This window comes from Tachyglossus aculeatus (genome assembly GCF_015852505.1).
Source record: "Tachyglossus aculeatus isolate mTacAcu1 chromosome 12 unlocalized genomic scaffold, mTacAcu1.pri SUPER_6_unloc_2, whole genome shotgun sequence".
Lineage (NCBI taxonomy): Eukaryota > Metazoa > Chordata > Mammalia > Monotremata > Tachyglossidae > Tachyglossus > Tachyglossus aculeatus.
Genome location: NW_024044829.1, coordinates 16,902,139 through 16,919,929, shown reverse-complemented (window position 1 = coordinate 16,919,929; position 17,791 = coordinate 16,902,139). Strand labels below are relative to the sequence as shown.

The 17,791-nt window shown below is 48.8% G+C and overlaps 1 non-coding gene and 1 pseudogene across 1 annotated transcript; both read left to right on the top strand.

Moving 5' to 3' along the window:
* The first annotated feature begins 2,320 nt into the window (after positions 1 to 2,320).
* Positions 2,321 to 2,460, top strand: LOC119921504. Its single transcript, XR_005448539.1, has one exon. It is a non-coding gene; the product is annotated as a small nucleolar RNA SNORA7 (small nucleolar RNA).
* A 7,203-nt stretch (positions 2,461 to 9,663) lies between these two features.
* LOC119921449 lies at positions 9,664 to 14,478 on the top strand (annotated as a pseudogene).
* Positions 14,479 to 17,791: the final 3,313 nt, after the last annotated feature.

The window sequence follows — 17,791 nt, the reverse complement described above, 5'->3', positions numbered from 1 at the left end:
AAGCACTTACTATGTGCAAAGCAGTGTTCTAAGTGTTGGGGAGATTACAAGGTGATCAGGTTGTCCCACAGGGGGCTCACAGTATTAATCCCCATTTTACAATTGAGATAACTGAGGCACAGAGAAGTGAAGTGATTTGCCCAAAGTCACACAGCTGACAATTGGCAGACCCGGGAGTTGAACCTCTGATTCCAAAGCCCACGCCCTTTCCACTGAGCCATGCAGCTTCTCCTAAATGTTGGTGCAACCCTAAACATTGAGATGTTTCAATAAGAACAAACAGCAATCAAGAAATCGATAGTGTATATTGAGCGCTTTTTTGATGGCATTTATTAAGCACTTACTATGTGCGAAGCACTGTTCTAAGCACTGGGGAGGTTACAAAGTGATCAGATTGTCCCACGGGGGGCTCACAGTCTTAATCCCCATTTTACAGATGAGGTAACTGAGGCCCAGAGAAGTTAAGTGACTAGCCCAAAGTCACACAGCTGATAATTGGTGGAGCCGGGATTTGAACCCATGACCTCTGACTCCAAAGCCCATGCTTTTTTTCACTGAGCCACGCTGCTTCTCTTACTCCATGCAGCACTATGCACTAAGTACTAAACACCTGGGAGAATACAATAAAATAGAGTTGGTAAGCACATTATTTGCCCACTAGGAGCTTAATGTCTAGAGGGGAAGACAGGATGTCTAGACGGGAAGAAGGATCCTCTCCTCAGAGTGCCGCCATAGACGCCCGGGACTCTGTTCCCGAGAGGCCCGCCCGCCATCATACCGCGTGGCCCCCGCTGCTCCCGGAAGGATCCTTTCCTCAGAATGCCGCCATAGACGCCCGGGACTCCGTTCCCGAGAGGCCCGCCCGCCCGCCATCACACCGCGTGCCCCCCACTGGTCCCGGAAGGATCCTCTCCTCAGAGCGCCGCCACAGACGCCCGGGACTCCGTTCCCGAGAGGGCCGCACGCCCGCCATCACACCGCGCGGCCTTGCTGCTCTCGGAAGGCTCCTCTCCTCAGAGCGCGCCGCCATAGACGCCCGGGACTCCGTTCCCGAGAGGGCCGCACGCCCGCCATCACACTGCGTGGCCCCCGCTGCTCCCGGAAGGATCCTCTTCTCAGAGCGCCCCCATAGACGCCCGGGACTCCGTTCCCGAGAGTCCCGCCCGCCCTCCCGCCATCAAACCACATGGACCCCGCTGCTCCCGGAAGGCTCCTCTCAGAGCGCCAGAGAGGCCAGCCATGGACGCCCGGGACTCCGTTCCCGAGAGGCAGGCCCGCCATCACACCGCGTGGCCCCCGCTGCTCCCAAAAGGCTCCTCTCCTCCGAGCGCCGCCATAGACAACCCCCGGCTTCCACCCCCACCCACTTAAGCGACCTTCCTTATAGTGCCCCCCAACCCCCCTTACCTGTCCGGTCCTGACTGACAACGCCCCCCCAACCCCGGGAAAAAGGCCCTTGTTATCACCAAGTTTCATTACCGACAACCACATTCGCACCTACTCAGCCTTCCTGTCCCGCCATCGACCCCCGGCCCACGTCCCGCGGGCCTGGAATGCCCTTCCTCTGCCCATCCGCCAAGCTAGCTCTCTCCCTCCCTTTAAGGGCCTACTGAGAGCTCATCTCCTCCAGGAGACCTTCCCAGACTGAGCCCCTTCCTTCCTCTCCCCCTCGTCCCCCTCTCCATCCCCTGCATCTTACCTCCTTCCCTTCCCCACCGCACCTGTATATATGTATATATGTTTGTACATATTTATTACTCTATTTATTTACTTATTTTACTTGTACCTATCTATTCTATTTATTTTATTTTGTTAATATGTTTGGTTTTGTTCTCTGTCTCCCCCTTCTAGACTGTGAGCCCACTGTTGGGTAGGGACTGTCTCTATATGTTGCCAGCTTGTACTTCCCAAGCGCTTAGTACAGTGCTCTGCACACAGTAAGTGCTCAATAAATACGGTTGATTGATTGATTGATTGACAGGCATAAACATTATAAATAGGTAAATAATCACACAGTTCTCAGTGCCACAACTGGAGACTAGTCTCATCTACCTCACCACCAATTTCTCACCCACTTCCTACCTCTGGCCTGGAAACTTTCCCTCTTTGAATCCAGCAGATGATCTTTCTCTCACTGTCAAAGCCTTATTGAAGGCAAATCTCCTCCATGAGCCCTTCACTAACTAGGCCCTCATTTCTTCTTCTTCCACGCCCTTCTACATCACCCTTGCACTGGGATTTTCATCCTATACTCACCCCATCAGTACCAAAACACTTATTATCCATAATTTATTTATTTATATTACTGTATTAATGGACCCCTCTCTCAGGGTCGCACCCGGTGAGTTTCCAGTACTCTACCAGTCTCGACTATAGGAGAGAGAGAGTCAAGTAGAAGCATACCCATTCCATTCCTAGCTTGGACAGGGGCTAGAAAGTGGAAGGCAATCTGCTACAAGTCAAAACTCAATTGTTCTGGGCAGCAGCAGCATGGGAGATAAGCGAGAGCAGAGACTCACGTTGACTGTGTGGAAGGACGCAATGGCAAACCACTTCTATATTTTTACCAAGAACTCTGTGGATCCACTACCAGAACGATTCCAGATGGAGGTGAGGCAGTATGGAAAAGATGTGTTCATGGTTTCGCTATGGGTTGGAGACGACTCTATGGCATAAGACAGGGCAAGATTAATGGACCATATCTAATGCCTCACCATGTACTTTTTCTTATTGCTTAATTCAGGGCTTTGCAAATAGTAGGTGCTTAATAAATAGTACTATTGAGTAACTTCAAAAACCTAGAAAGATGAAGAGGAGAGGAGAGGGGAAATATGGATCAGGATGGTGGGCATAAGAGAGTGAAGAATAATAAAAATAATAAGGAGAGGAAGGGATGGATCTGGAAAACTGTGGACGAAAAACAACAGGATTTAAAGATGAACTGCATGTGAGAGGTACAAATCAGAAGAATCATAAATGACATTATGGGCAGGGAGAATGACAGGAAAATGAACGTATGAAAATGAATCCCAGAATCCCCAATTATGAATTATTTTGTAGCTCCTTACCCACGCTCTTGATTATAGCCAATAAAGGAGAATTCCACAGAGTACTGCAGAGACCTCTCCAACCAGCTCACACACATACACGCAGACACACATATATACAGGACAGACGTCTGACTCTAAGAGACATTCCTAGTCAGGGTGCATCATCATGGTGGTGATAGTTGCTATTGAGATGGGGTGACCTCTCAAAGCATCGCTAGGTTTTTATCATCATGGATTTTATTTTCAGAACTTTTGAAGAATTATAACTTCAATATTTGAATTAGTGATATATCTCTAGAGGTGTCAGTTCCAGGCGATAAGTTTCATATCTTTCATTTTATTACTTTCTCCTTATCTTTAATTTATTTTAATGTCTGTCTCTCCCACTGGATTGTAAACTCCTTGAGGGCAGGGATCATGTATACTAACTCTAGTGTCCTCTCAAGAATTTCGTGTAGTGCTCTGCACATAGAAAGAGCTTGTGGGAAGATGCCCCCTATGTCAGCTGGGGTCACCGACCAGAGAGCGGCTCCATGTTCTTTAGATTGGGCAATGATGAGCCAAAGACCAGACATCGAGCGAGAGTGATCAGTTCTGCCTCTTTATTGGGTGTACTCACATAGCTGTAGCACAGCAAGAAAGCTAAGGAGGGGTTCCAAGTACTAATAAGCTGGGCAGGCTCTGCAAGGCTCAATCTAACCACCTACAACTAGAAATAGCAGCAATGCCTCATATACGAAGGTTCCTTGAACCGGTTAGCCCATATTCCTAGGTTGTCTATCTGATTGAGACAGTTCCCGTTTCACAACGTTGTAGTGTAGCGGTTCTGTGTCCTTGCTGTGGGTTGCTTAGGCGGAGGGAGGGGGAGAATTCACAGATAGGGCACTCTTCCCACACTCCATCCCCTGCCCCCTCCATACACCTAGAGCAACCAGGAGCTGGGGACCTCAATAGTCAGGGGGGCCTGGGCTGTGGGTTGCTCAGGTGGAGGGAGGGGGTGAATTAACACTCTTTCAACACTCCACCCCTTCGCCTCCTCCGTATGCCTAGAGCAACCTGGAGCTGGGGACCACGATAGTTTTGATGGAGGGCCTGTGCAATTAACAGCATCCTAGCACCAAAGCTGCGCAGATCACGACGCACCCTAGCACGACCCACTGGGACCAATGTCCCCTTCCAACACTCCCGCACCCCCACAGCCATGAGAACCACCTACAGTCTGTCACTATCCTTTGGTTCAGTGTTCGTATCTACAGTCCAGCTTTGGTTAGGCGGAGCGTGGTGTGGTTCCAGTTTTGCTGTGCGTCCACTAGGGCTTGTCGTATCACTTTTGTGGCCTCCTCCACTTGCTCTGGCCAAACTACTGAGTCCATTAGATCCGTTGGCATGTCCCAGAGGAGGGTGTGGTGTTTATGTTGCTCCCATCTGAGGAGGTTGATACAATTACCAATGTGCAACCCTACTAAAGACATATTACTACAAAGAAGCATTAAATTAGGACAGGCAGCACTAACACTATAATTAAAATTGTTATATGTTCTCCACACATCCAACAGAATTTCCCATCACCCAAATGCCTGTAGTCTCCCTTTTACACCCCAGTGATGGAAATTGGCCAACTTTCCTGTACGCTCTCATGTCCCCTGGAGTCCCATGGGCAGAAACAATCCCTCTTTACTTGGGTACACCCAGAAAGGGAGAAGGGCTCCCATTGATTCCTGGACCCATTCCACCATCCCCACCTCTCTCCCAGGGAGACCAACCCCTTGCCATCCTGCACTATTCCTAAACCCACTAGGGTGGTAGCTCACAGGGGCAGTTTGCCCACTGGGTGACATACCCTCAGCTTACAGTAATGGGTGGTACATCCACCGTATAGTACCTGAATGGCCGGTAATGTGACAGAGGCTGGATACAGGTGAGCCACGCTGGGGGCCCACTGTGCTTGGCTTACTTCTTCTGTTAGGGTGGTGAGATATGGTAGCAGCCCTAACTGAGTCTGAATGCAGGCATCTGACCAGGTGATGTTTCAGCCCACCAGGCCAGCTCCCCTGTGAGTATACCCACCCACATCTTCAGAGTTCCGGTTGACAGTGCCATTCTTCTCCACCCTCCGGCATCCTGCAACATTCCAGTGCTAATTACCTGCTGGATCTGGCTTTCATATTGGAGGTCTCGGCCTCGGGCATCCCCTAGGCCTTGGATGTCTGCTTGTTTCCATACTCCTAGCATGCTGCCGACCCACCCAGTGTTGTCTCTCTTCCATCATCCGGGGGTCCTTGCTGGCTACCGGTTTCCTACATACCAGGCCCATTGTCGCCGGAGCTGGGCCAGGGTAGTGGAGCAGTTTGGGTGATGGGTATCTACCCACCAACGTTCAAACGACCTGGAGATTGCCTTGATAGTCCATCGAGTGTGGGTGAACAGGCAAGCCCCTTCCAGGGTGGCTTCCCATAGCTCCAGCATATGGCAGAACACCTGCACGGGGGTGTTGAATACTATCACAGTCTCCCACGGCCCATTGTGCTCTCCAGCTGTGATTACAGTGGCAGGTAACTGTCAATCAATCAATCAATCAATCGTATTTATTGAGCGTTTACTGTGTGCAGAGCACTGTACTAAGTGCTTGGGAAGTACAAGTCGGCAACACATAGGGACAGTCCCTACCCAACAGTGGGCTCACAGTCTAGAAGGGGGAGACAGAGAACAAAACCAAACATACTAACAAAATAAAATAAATAGAATAAATATGTACAAGTAAGATAAATAAATAAATAAATACAGTAGTAAATATGTACAAACATATATACATATATACAGGTGCTGTGGGGAAGGGAAGGAGGTAAGATGGGGGGATGGACGAGGGGGAGAGGAAGGAAGGGGCTCAGTCTGGAAAGGCCTCCTGGAGAAGGTGAGCTCTCAGTAGGGCCTTGAAGGGAGGAAGAGAGCTAGCTTGGCGGATGGGCAGAGGGAGGGCATTCCAGGCCCGGGGGATGACGTGGGCCGGGGGTCGATGGCGGGACAGGCAAGAACGAGGCACGGTGAGGAGATTAGCAGCAGAGGAGCGGAGGGTGCGGGCTGGGCTGTAGAAGGAGAGAAGGGATGTGAGGTAGGAGGGGCCGAGGTGATGGAGAGTCTTGAAGCCCAGGGTGAGGAGTTTCTGCCTGATGTGCAGAATGATTGGTAGCCACTGGAGATTTTTGAGGAGAGGAGTAACATGCCCAGAGCGTTTCTGGACAAAGACAATCCGGGCAGCAGCATGAAGTATGGATTGAAGTGGGGAGAGATACGAGGATGGGAGATCAGAGAGAAGGCTGATGCAGTAGTCCAGACGGGATAGGATGAGAGCTTGAACGAGCAGGGTAGCGGTTTGGATGGAGAGGAAAGGGCGGATCTTGGCAATGTTGCGGAGCTGAGACCGGCAGGTTTTGGTGACAGCTTGGATGTGAGGGGTGAATGAGAGAGCGGAGTCGAGGATGACACCAAGGTTGCGGGCTTGTGAGACGGGAAGGATGGTAGTGTTGTCAACAGAGATGGGAAAGTCAGGGAGAGGGCAGGGTTTGGGAGGGAAGACAAGGAGTTCAGTCTTGGACATGTTGACTTTTAGGTGGCGGGCAGACATCCAGATGGAGATGTCCTGAAGGCAGGAGGCGATGCGAGCCTGGAGAGAAGGGGAGAGAGCAGGGGCAGAGATGTAGATCTGGGTGTCATCAGCGTAGAGATGATAGTTGAAGCCGTGGGAGTTTATGAGGTCACCAAGGGAGTGAGTGTAAATCGAGAACAGAAGCGGACCAAGCACTGAACCTTGGGGAACCCTCACAGTAAGGGTATGGGAGGGGAAGAGGAGCCTGCAAAAGAGACTGAGAATGAACTACCGGAGAGATAAGAGGAGAACCAGGAGAGGACGGAGTCTGTGAAGTCAAGGTCGGATAGCGTGTTGAGGAGAAGGGGGTGGTCCACAGTGTCGAAGGCAGCTGAGAGGTCGAGGAGGATTAGGATAGAGTAGGAGCCGTCGTCCTTTAGGGGCGGCGTCCCACCGCACATCGGTTCTGCCGATCAACTGCGCTGGAATGGTGGTGCCACCTTCCAGCAGGGTAAGGGCCACAGAATGTCATGTTGCGTGGCCCACTCCTTGACCTCGTGCTCCGTAAAGTGGGTCCACTGATCAGAATCTATGTAGGCCGGCTAGCCATCCAGCCCCCATCACCTGAAGCCCTTGTATAGTAGCAACCTGCATTGCTGCTGCCACTGGGTAGGTGAACACCACTCCCATCTGAGTATCCACCGCGGTGAGCACATATCTCTTTCCCTGGCTTAGGGGCAGGGGTCATCTTTTGGCCATAGGGCCACAAATTCTTTTTCATGCAATATTTACAGTCTTACAAGAATTCACGTACCTCCTTGCGGGTTCCTTCCCAACCCGGTCTGTGGAGAGCTCGATATGTGGCATCCACCCTGTTATGAGCTAGTGCCTCATGTACCCCCTGGATGGCGTTGGTGGGCCGTGCCTCCCGCCCTTGCGTGAGCCTGCCTGCCTCCTCGTTCCCGGGGGTCCCCGGTGAGCTGGCACATGGTACACGGTGAGAGGGGCCTCCCGGGCTCTTAATATTCGAGCAATGTCACACCACATCTCTTTTCCCATACCTCGCCCCGTGCTACCATCCACCTCTTGGCTTCCCACACCCCCAACCATGGGGCTAGGCTGCTGTATACAGCCCACACGAGTCGGTTCCTAAGACATCTAAATCAGATTGCGTGGATAGGAGCATCCATACCACCCTGAGTTCAGCCCATTGGCTGGACAGATGGACCCCTTTTTCCCAGAGGATGGTATCCATGGGTGGGTGAACTGCAACTGTAGCCCATGTAATCGGGTTCCCTTTGGCTGACACATCAGTGTACCATGTCCCAGTTGGCAGTTCCCCCTCCCCCTTCTCCACAAGCCAGTTCTTGCAAATTGGTACTGAGGGAATCGAGGGAGGGGGTCCTGGGTTCTCAAGTGTCACGACCCCCAATATACACTCGGGCACTGCCGTGATGAGTGCTTGATAGGTGGTAGGGGCCATCTGGCCCACATCCAATCAGAGAGTGGTTCTCACGGCAGAGGTGCTGTGTCCCCCAAACCCTTCTATCCACACCCGGGGGCCCATGAATTTTCTGGGGTCCCCATGTATACGGGTGACTTACACACTGGTGTCCACCAAGACAAAGGTGAACTGAATATTCTGGGGACCCCAGAAAACGGTCAGGGTAACGTATGGCCTCCGATCCCCTCTGATCGACCTGACCCAAAGGGAGCATCCTTGGCTACATCCCTACGTCTGGTCTCTCCATTCGTTCAGGTCCCGGTACAGCAGTGTAGAAGGCACCACCTAGGGCTGAGTGGACGGGCCTCCATTTTTGCGCCCAGTGACACTTTTGGTGCTTCAGCTGTGGGTTTGCCTTCCCCAGTGGTATACCTCTGATCCTTAGGTAGTTTTCTCCACAGGGCCAACAACATGGTGATCGGCTGTTTATCTATCTTTTCTCATTTGATCCTGGCCCTTATTAAATCTCTCCACGTTTGGGATCGGTATACTCTCTGTTTTGCTTCATCCAGAGTGATGGGTTTTGTTGGAGCCACCCCTTGAATCCTGCTAGACTTTGGAATCAGCGCTTCCAGATCCCCCAAAGCCAGTATAAGATCTATGACAGGCTTGCCCATCTTCTCGGCAACCAGGGATAGCAACACTCCCTCTACTTTAGGGGATGCCGACTTGAGGAGTTTACTGCGCATCCTGGAATTCAAGAGTGCTGCATTGGGGCTATAATCTCCTGCAGCATATATTTGCTGTTTCATTCCCAACCTTCTCAATAATGTGCATGCCCCTTCTATATCCACCCAATCTTCTCGTTCCGCGGGTAGCTTGTCTGGGATGGTCCAGGCGTCTTTTACAGTAGCCACTGCCCAATCCATCAGGGAGTGGTTACCCATGTTGACCTGACCCACTTTTCACCACTGCCTGACTTGGAGAGTAGCTGCAACTCCAGTTAATTTAATCCCATCACTCTCCTGGTCCCAGCATCAGACCATCCATGACAGCAGCGTTTCTCGAGGCTGCTGATGGTATTGCTTGTGGACCCCATCAATTCTGCCGGGGTATAATCCCTTTCAGGGAGGTGGTCCCTGGGTTCAGGGTTCCCTATCCCTTCAGGGCTGAGGGTACTTTTAGTTTAGTTTAGTTCCCTCGGTGTCTTCTTCTGTGATGTTAATCATTTCCTCATCACCCCATTCTTGTCTGGGTGCCAGTTGGTGCCCATTATAAGTGTCCATACCCTGGGGTGGCACATCGGTTGCCCCTTCAGTTTTGCTAGTCTGCACCCCAAGATGACCCCCTTCTCGACTGCTTCTTCGGCCGCCTTATTTGTCGTTTGTAGGAGTCCTGCATAAGGCTCTTTCGACTCCTGGTTCTCGTGAGCCACCTTTCCAGCTTCCCGGGCTTTACTTTCGCTTTCCAGCCACATATTCATTTCATTTTGGCATGCCACCAGCAGCAGACATCGTAGGTTCACAACGGCTCTCCTTCCTGATTTTGACATCTTATGGATGTCCAGGGCTCATAGAGTGTCCTCTATGCCCTTCGGGGTCTCCACTAGAGCACCCCATTCCCGGGGAGGGCCAGCCATATCAATCACTTCAGCTACACCCGATCACATTCCCGAGTTCCGCTCTGAGTTCTGCTCTGATTTTGACATCTTATGTATGGCCAGGGCTCATAGAGCTTCCTCTATGCCCTCTGGGGTCTCCACTAGAGCACCCCATTCCCGGGGGTCGTGGGGGGAAGCCATATCAAGCACTTCAGCTACACCTGTCCCGAGTTCCACCCCGGGATCTGAGATACCAGGCATCCCACCTCCTTTTTATCCATGTCTGGGGTTTGGGGCATTGACACACAATCCTGGCAACTACGCCAATTATCAATCAATCAATTGTATTTATTGAGCGCTTACTGTGTGCAGAGCACTGTACTAATTGTACTAATTGTGAGAGCACTGTACTAATCTCCCCAATTGTGGGGAGATGCCCCCAAGTCAGCTGGGGTCGCCGACCAGAGGGAGGCTCCGTGTTCTTTAGATTGGGCAATGACAAGCCAAAGACCAGACATCGAGCCAGAGTGATCAGTTCTGCCTCTTTATTGGGTGTACTCACATAGCTGTAGCACAGCAAGCAAGCTGGGGAGGGGTTCCGAGTACTAATCAGCAGGGCAGGTTCTGCAAGGCCCAGTCTAAATGCCTACAACTAAAATTAGCAGCAATGCCTCATATACAAAGACCCCTAGTACCGGTTAGACCTCCCCGTATTCCCAGGTTGTCTATCTGATTGAGATAATTCCTGTTTCACAACCTTCTAGTGTAGCAGTTCTGTGTCCTTGCTATAGGTTGCTCAGGCAGAGGGAGGGGGAGAATTCACAGACAGGGCACGCTTCCCACAGAGCTCAATTTATTCATTCATTCATTCAATCGCATTTATTGAGCACTTATTGTGTGTAGAGCACTGTACTAAGCGCTTGGGAAGTACAAATTCATATTATCAATCAGTCATGTTTATTGAGTGCTTACTGTGTACTAAGGCTTGGGAGAGTATTATGGATTGATTGGTCAGTTGGCTACGTTCAGGTGGGTGAAAAATAGGTTAGGGAGGATTACTGTACATTGTTCCAAATGATATCAATAGGTCACATTGCATGTCATCACTGACTGTCATGTGATCCTAGAGAAGGGGGAAGTTATTCCTCTCACTAGGGTGGTCAAACATCTGAAGTCAAACCTGATCATATAGAAAACCTGCCAGAAGCAATCCTTGTCAACAGAAACTATCTATGTGCCTGTGTTCCTAGAGGAAGAGCAAGAGCCCTGGCCTTGTGGTCTGAGGAGGCAGACTTAAGTTGTCACTTCCCCTTACTGGGGCTTCTGGTCTCTGAATAGAGGTGTGGGTTCAAATCCCATTTCTGACATTTCTCCATCTCTTGGATGTAAGCTCACTGTGGATGTTTCAGTTTCATTGTCATGTTGTATTCTCCCAAGTGCTCCAAGTGTTCTTCCAGGCATGCAGTAAGTGCTCAATAAATATGATGGATGGATTGATTGATTTAGACATGAATAGCAAAGCCTTTTTATGCTTATGGATACAGAATCCCACGTTATCTATGACTGTGTAGAATAAAACTGTCCATTTAATGGCAAATCTGATTCTGTCCTTTTGGTCTAGGAATATCCATCATCCATTTTTCAGCTCTGTGCGAAATTTCCCATCCTGGTGATTTGCAAATCATCCTGGTGATTTGTTCAGTGAATGTAGCAAACGCCAAATGGAGATCCCAGAAGAGATGGGAATGCTGATTTCTGATCTCTCATAGATGGCTGTGAATGATAGTTGAACAGGATGTTAAGTCATTGCAGAAGCCAGATTTCAGAATAAGTTAAACTCATGCTGAAGAACATTAACATGCCATTTGCTTCCTGTTTTCAAGCTTGAAATGATGAGGGGAACTACAGTGCTGTGACTGACTGCATTCTCCTGAGTTTTTCCAACTTTCCCAAACAGCAGTTTCTTCTGTTCGTGGTGTTTTTAATCATTTACTTAATTATCATGGTAGGAAACATGGTCATTGTCTTCATCATCACCCTGGAAAAGAATTTTCACATTCCTATGTACTTATTCCTGAGAATCTTGTCCATCTCAGAAACTTGTTTCAGTGGAACGATCGTCCCCAAAATGCTTGTGATTCTTTCAGTGGATCACAAAACCATTTCGTTTGCTGGTTGTACGGTGCAAACGTATTTCATTCTATTCCTAGGGGTTATGGAATGCTTTCTCCTATGTGAAATGGCCTATGGTTGCTATGTGGCCATCTGTAATACCCTGCATTACCCCGTTCTTATGAATAAAGCAGTTGTCACCAAGCTCACAGTGAGTTCAGTAATTTCCAGGTCAGTTATTGCCATGATTCAAATCCCTTGGATATTTAGCTTTCCGTTTTATGGCCACAATAAAATTAACCACCTCTCTGTGAAACTCCCTCGGTACTAGAGCTCGTGTGTGGAGACACCTTCCTCTTTGCAATTTATGCCTGTATAGGCACCATTTCAGTGGTTATGCTTCCTTTCCTGATACGTCTGTCCTACACTCACATCCTGTACACTATTCTGAAAATGTCTTCAACAGCTGGAAGACAAAAAGCCTTCTCCACCTGTGCTTCTCATCTGACGCCTGTGACCCTATTCTATGGCCTAGCTAATCTCACCTACTTGCAACCAAAGGTCAGTTACAAAGGCGAGTTACAAAGGCCAGAAAGCAAGGAATTGCTCTCTCTGGCATATGTTCTGCTCACACCTCTGCTAAGCCCTCTCATCTACAATTTGAAAAACAGTGAGATGAAAGGTGCACTGAAGAAAATATTGAGAAGAAAATTATATTCCCCCAAATTGTAGACATTTTCATGGTTTGCCATAGAAAATGCCTTTTTGCAGAATGTGGGGGTTCTACTGTGAGGTAGAGATGAAGAGTTCAGTTGGCATTGCTTAGCCTTAAATGTGAATGAGTAAACACATGCGATTAATTCCACATTGCAAATTCAAACTTACAACAAAGCTCTATAAGAATATTTTTGGGTAATATTGCTAGGTTTATTTTTACATTTCAATACATGGAGGTGAAAAAGATTGTTTAACCTTCCTGAATGCAGAATCATGATCAGGGAGTTGGAGCAGGAGGAAAAGGGTAATGAACTTGAGTTAGCGATTAAAGCTGTCTCAAGCTTTTTCTTTCTTGGCATTCAGCAGACCTTCTTTGAAGTTTCTGTTAATCATAAGGTCATAATTAGCAGCCATATTTGGTTTTAAATCTAAGTACTACTCTCATCACTGATTTTCCATCCATCTCTCCCACCTCATCCAATCCTTCCCTGACTTCTCCTTACAGCTCAAATCCCGGATTCAAATCCCGGCTCCACCAGTTGTCAGCTGTGTGACTTTGGGCAAGTCACTTCACTTCTCTGGGCCTCAGTTTCCTCATCTGTAAAATGGGGATTAAGACTGTGAGCCCCACATGGGACAACCTGATCACCTTGTATCCTCCCCAGCGCTTAGAACAGTGCTTTGCACATAGTAAGCGCTTAACAAATGCCATCATCATCATCATCGTCTCAAGGCAGAAATCCAGTCTTCAGGGTAGGATTCGGGTCGCAGTTTGGCCTAAGGAATCCATCTATTCTTATAATGCAGTAGGATTTTTACAGCTGGCAGATTTTAAAGATGGGAGGTACTTTCAGGATCCAGGTCTGTAGCCCAGGGGTTATCTCCTGGGGTGCTCTGGGGGAACCCACTTATTCCTCCAGTCCTTGGATTGGATCTGAGTCCCCAAATCACCTGTGTGTACCAGCACCCACAAATCCCCCCTCTCTCTTTCTGCCATTACTTCACCTCTAATCCCCTGCCTCTCTTCGTCTCTAGAGACCAGGTTCTTGGAGAGATGGACACCTATACCATGAGAGTCCCCACATTTATAAAGGATTTTCTTTGTCTGGCTCCTTGTTTAAAGATGAATCTTCTCCACCAGGGCTTGTGTGAGGGACATGAAAGCACCCTCTACCACCTTGCAGCTCTGTCTCCAATAACCTTAGTTGAAAATAGAACCAAAATCCCGTTTGGTCAAAACATGGAAGAATTGCACAGTTCTAATTATCTTGGCTTTGGAGGCACAAACTGGGCTCATGGCTAATTATTTAAAAGAAATCAAATTCTTCCATGTTTACATATATGAACCTATGCACAGACAAATATCTATGTGTATATATGTATGTATCTTATGATATACCAATCCTATTTCTAGCTCTTCAGCACACAAAAGAGTGCATATATATATATATGTATACACAGTGTATGTGGAAAATATTAATATATACATATATTTACTTGTATGTAAGTACATACATGTGAACATGTGTATATATGAATATCATAAGTGCACATGTTCTTGGGCACAGGAACATGCATATGTGAATATGCACATAGATGCATGCAAACATACATGTATAGGATAATAAGCCATGTTTTCTTCTCCAGCCACGGAATGGAAGCAATGAAACCTCCTGTGAGGAAAGCAGTGATTATCTTCCATCTCCCGCTTTGCTCCAAGATTCTCCAGGTGACTGGGGTTTTACAGAGAAGCAGCATGGCCTAGTGGAAAGAACATGGGCCTGGGGGTTGGAGATCATAGCTTCTAATCCCAGCTCTGCCACAAGTCTGCTGTGTGATCTTGGGCAAGTCGCTTAACTTATCTATACCTCAGATACCTCATTTGTAAAATGGGGATTGTTAAAGAAAAGTAGGGTGCAAAATGGGTTAACCGGTGTAAATGTCCACAGGGTTTGAGAGCCCAAGGTGGTGATGCAGATAGGAAAAATGACTCGGAGACATGAGTTCAGATAGAGCAGGAAATGTAGGAAGGTTGACTACCTGCCAGTTCACCTCCCAAGAGAGGTAAGAGTGGCAAGCAGCCCCGATCCTAGCCTCTGCTTCCTCTTTTATTTAGTTCCCCATCTGAGCTACACAAAGGATTCCCGCACACGTACCACACGTGAAACCTTGGCATTCCGAGATCCTGAGTTAAATTACAACCCTTTGTTTTTCATGGTTTGGTTAGTGTCAAAATCCCTGTTATCAGGATGTTATCAGGAGATAATGGTCAGCACAGAATGGGGACATCCCATTCAGAGTTGAGCCACTTTGGTTAATGTAGCTTTGCACATACTGGAGTGCTTTCATTCTGCACAAAATGGAGGGTTACTATTGGTATGCACAAGATGGATTCAGTCATGCCAAGTCCGCAGGCAGACAACAATCCTCCCTTTGATCCTTCCGAGGCCCATGGCCTCTGGGAGGATCACACACAACCCTCCTCGGGATAACATAGGCCTTCCACAAAGCCGGCACCTAAAGTAAAGGAAAAGACAGAAAAATTCAGGCATAACAGAGCAGACCACACACAACAATCCCCCTCCTCAGCGAAACATGGCTCCCAGATGGTGCTACAGGTACATGACCTCGGCCTTGGGCAGGGGTACAGTTGGGGTTTGCAGAAGCATCAGGGTAGATGAAGCATGTCGGAAGCAGGCCTTCAGAAGCTGAGAAACAGCACACCGAAAACAAGAAGCACAGGAAAACTGGAGGGCTGCCCAGTGAGAGGCCTCGTTGGCTCGGCAATTGCCCAAACTCAGGGAATCACTTCCTCAGTTGTGGGCACGAACATGCACAATGGCCACCTCGACTGGGAGTAAAAGAGCCCATAGTAGGTGCTCTATATGATCCCCATTAACAACCTGATGGCCAGCTGAGGTGAGCAACCCACGACTTTGCCACAGGGCACCTGTAGCATGAAAGACCCCAAAGGCAAACTTAGAGTCCATACAGATGCTCACGTGCTTCCCCTTACCGAGTAATAATGCCTGTGTAAGGGCTTCAATCTCAGCTGCCTGCTCACTGCAAGAAGCTGGGAGGGAGCCAGTCCACAGCACAGAGGTTAGGGTAACAATCATCATCATCATCATCAATCGTATTTATTGAGCACTTACTGTGTGCAGAGCACTGTACTAAGCGCTTGGTAAGTACAAATTGGCAACATATAGAGACAGTCCAAACCCAACAGTGGGCTCACAGTCTAGAAGGGGGAGACAAAACCAAACATACTAACAAAATAAAATAAATAGAATAGATATGTACAAGGAAAATAAATAAATAAATAAATAGAGTAATAAATATATACAAACATATATACATATATACAGGTGCTGTGGGGAAGGGAAGGAGGTAAGATGGGGGGATGGAGAGGGGGACAAGGGGGAGAGGAAGGAAGAGGCTCAGTCTGGGAAGGCCTCCTGGAGGAGGTGAGCTCTCAGTAGGGCCTTGAAGGGAGGAAGAGAGCTAGCTTGGCGGATGGGCAGAGGGAGGGCATTCCAGGCCCGGGGGATGACGTGGGCCAGGGGTCGATGGAGGGACAGGCGAGAACGAGGTACGGTGAGGAAATTAGCGGCGGAGGAGTGGAGGGTGCGGGCTGGGCTGTAGAAGGAGAGAAGGGAGGTGAGGTAGGAGGGGGCGAGGTGATGGACAGCCTTGAAGCCCAGGGTGAGGAGTTTCTGCCTGATGTGCAGATTGATTGGTAGCCACTGGAGATATTTGAGGAGGGAGTAATGTGCTCAGAGCGTTTCTGTACAAAGATAATCCGGGCAGCAGCATGAAGTATGGATTGAAGTGGGGAGAGACATGAGGATGGGAGATCAGAGAGAAGGCTGATGCAGTAGTCCAGACGGGATAGGATGAGAGCTTGAATGAGCAGTGTAGCGGTATGGATGGAGAGGAAAGGGCGGATCTTGGCAATGTTGCGGAGCTGAGACCGGCAGGTTTTGGTGACGGCTTGGATGTGAGGGGTGAATGACAATGGCAGCGCCGGTGACGCACACCCCTTGGTCCATATAGGAGGAGCCATCTGTAAACAAAGTTAGATCAGCGTTGCTCAGTGGAAAGAGCACGGACTTTGGAGTCAGAGGTCATGGGTTCTAAAGCTGGCTCTGTCACTTGTCAGCTGTGTGACTTTGGGCAAGTCACTTAACTTCTCTGGGCCTCAGTTATCTCATCTGTAAAATGGTGATGAAGACTATGAGCCCCCTTTGGGACAAACCGATCACCTTTTATACCCCCAGCACTTAGAACAGTGCCTTGCACATAGTAGTAGGGAACTCAGCTGTGCAGGTGAAGTGTGTAGTGGATCAGGTTTTCCCAGGAGGCTTCAGGAGTGAACAGAGGCTCATCGTGGAGGTCAGGTCGAGGAGCTACAGTTTCCTGAACTACATCGTCACAATCATGAATTTGGTCAGTCATGGGGGAGGACTCCAGCAGAGTAGCCAGATTCACGGAGCCACAGCACTCCACATGTACCTGCAGATTTTCCAATAACACATCCTCATACTTAGTCAGATGTGCCACAGATTGGGCTTGGGTGGCTGCTCCACGAAGGAGGTGCACAACGTCATGTGGAGTCTGAACAACAATGGCATATCCCAAGAGGAGAGGCATGCACTGAATCAGGCTCGCTCGCTTGGGGACGATTGCTCTTTCTCCCACCCGCAACATGAACCCAAGTTATTTTACCTGGGGCTGACACGACTGCAGTTTCTCATGGCTGACTTTAAGACCAAGCTGATGCAAACAAGCTAGGACCTGGAGGGAACCAGATCGACACAGATCGTCTATGTCCCGGCAATAAGGATATCATCCACATACTGGAACATACTGATCCCTTAGGGTAATTTGAGGGGTGTTAGGGCTCTGCACAATTTTCTCGAAAAGATGGTTGGGGAGTGGACAAAACCCTGGGAAGTCTTGTCCAGGTCAATTGACGGCCATCCTAGGTAAATGCAAAAAGTTACTGGCTCTCACAGGACACCGGGATGGTAAAGAAATCACCAGTTAGATCAATACAAGTAAAACAGGTTGCTTTAGGACTCGCGGAGCTAACTACCACCGAGGGACTAAGAACCACAGCATGCACGGGCAAAATGTAAGAGTTAATTGCACACAAGTCCTGGATTAACCGATAAGATGGAGGGGAGGCTGGATTTCACACAGGCAACACTGGCGTATTACAAGGAGACCAACATTCGATTAAAACTCCCTCATGCAAAAAGGCAGTTATCAGGGGCTTTAAA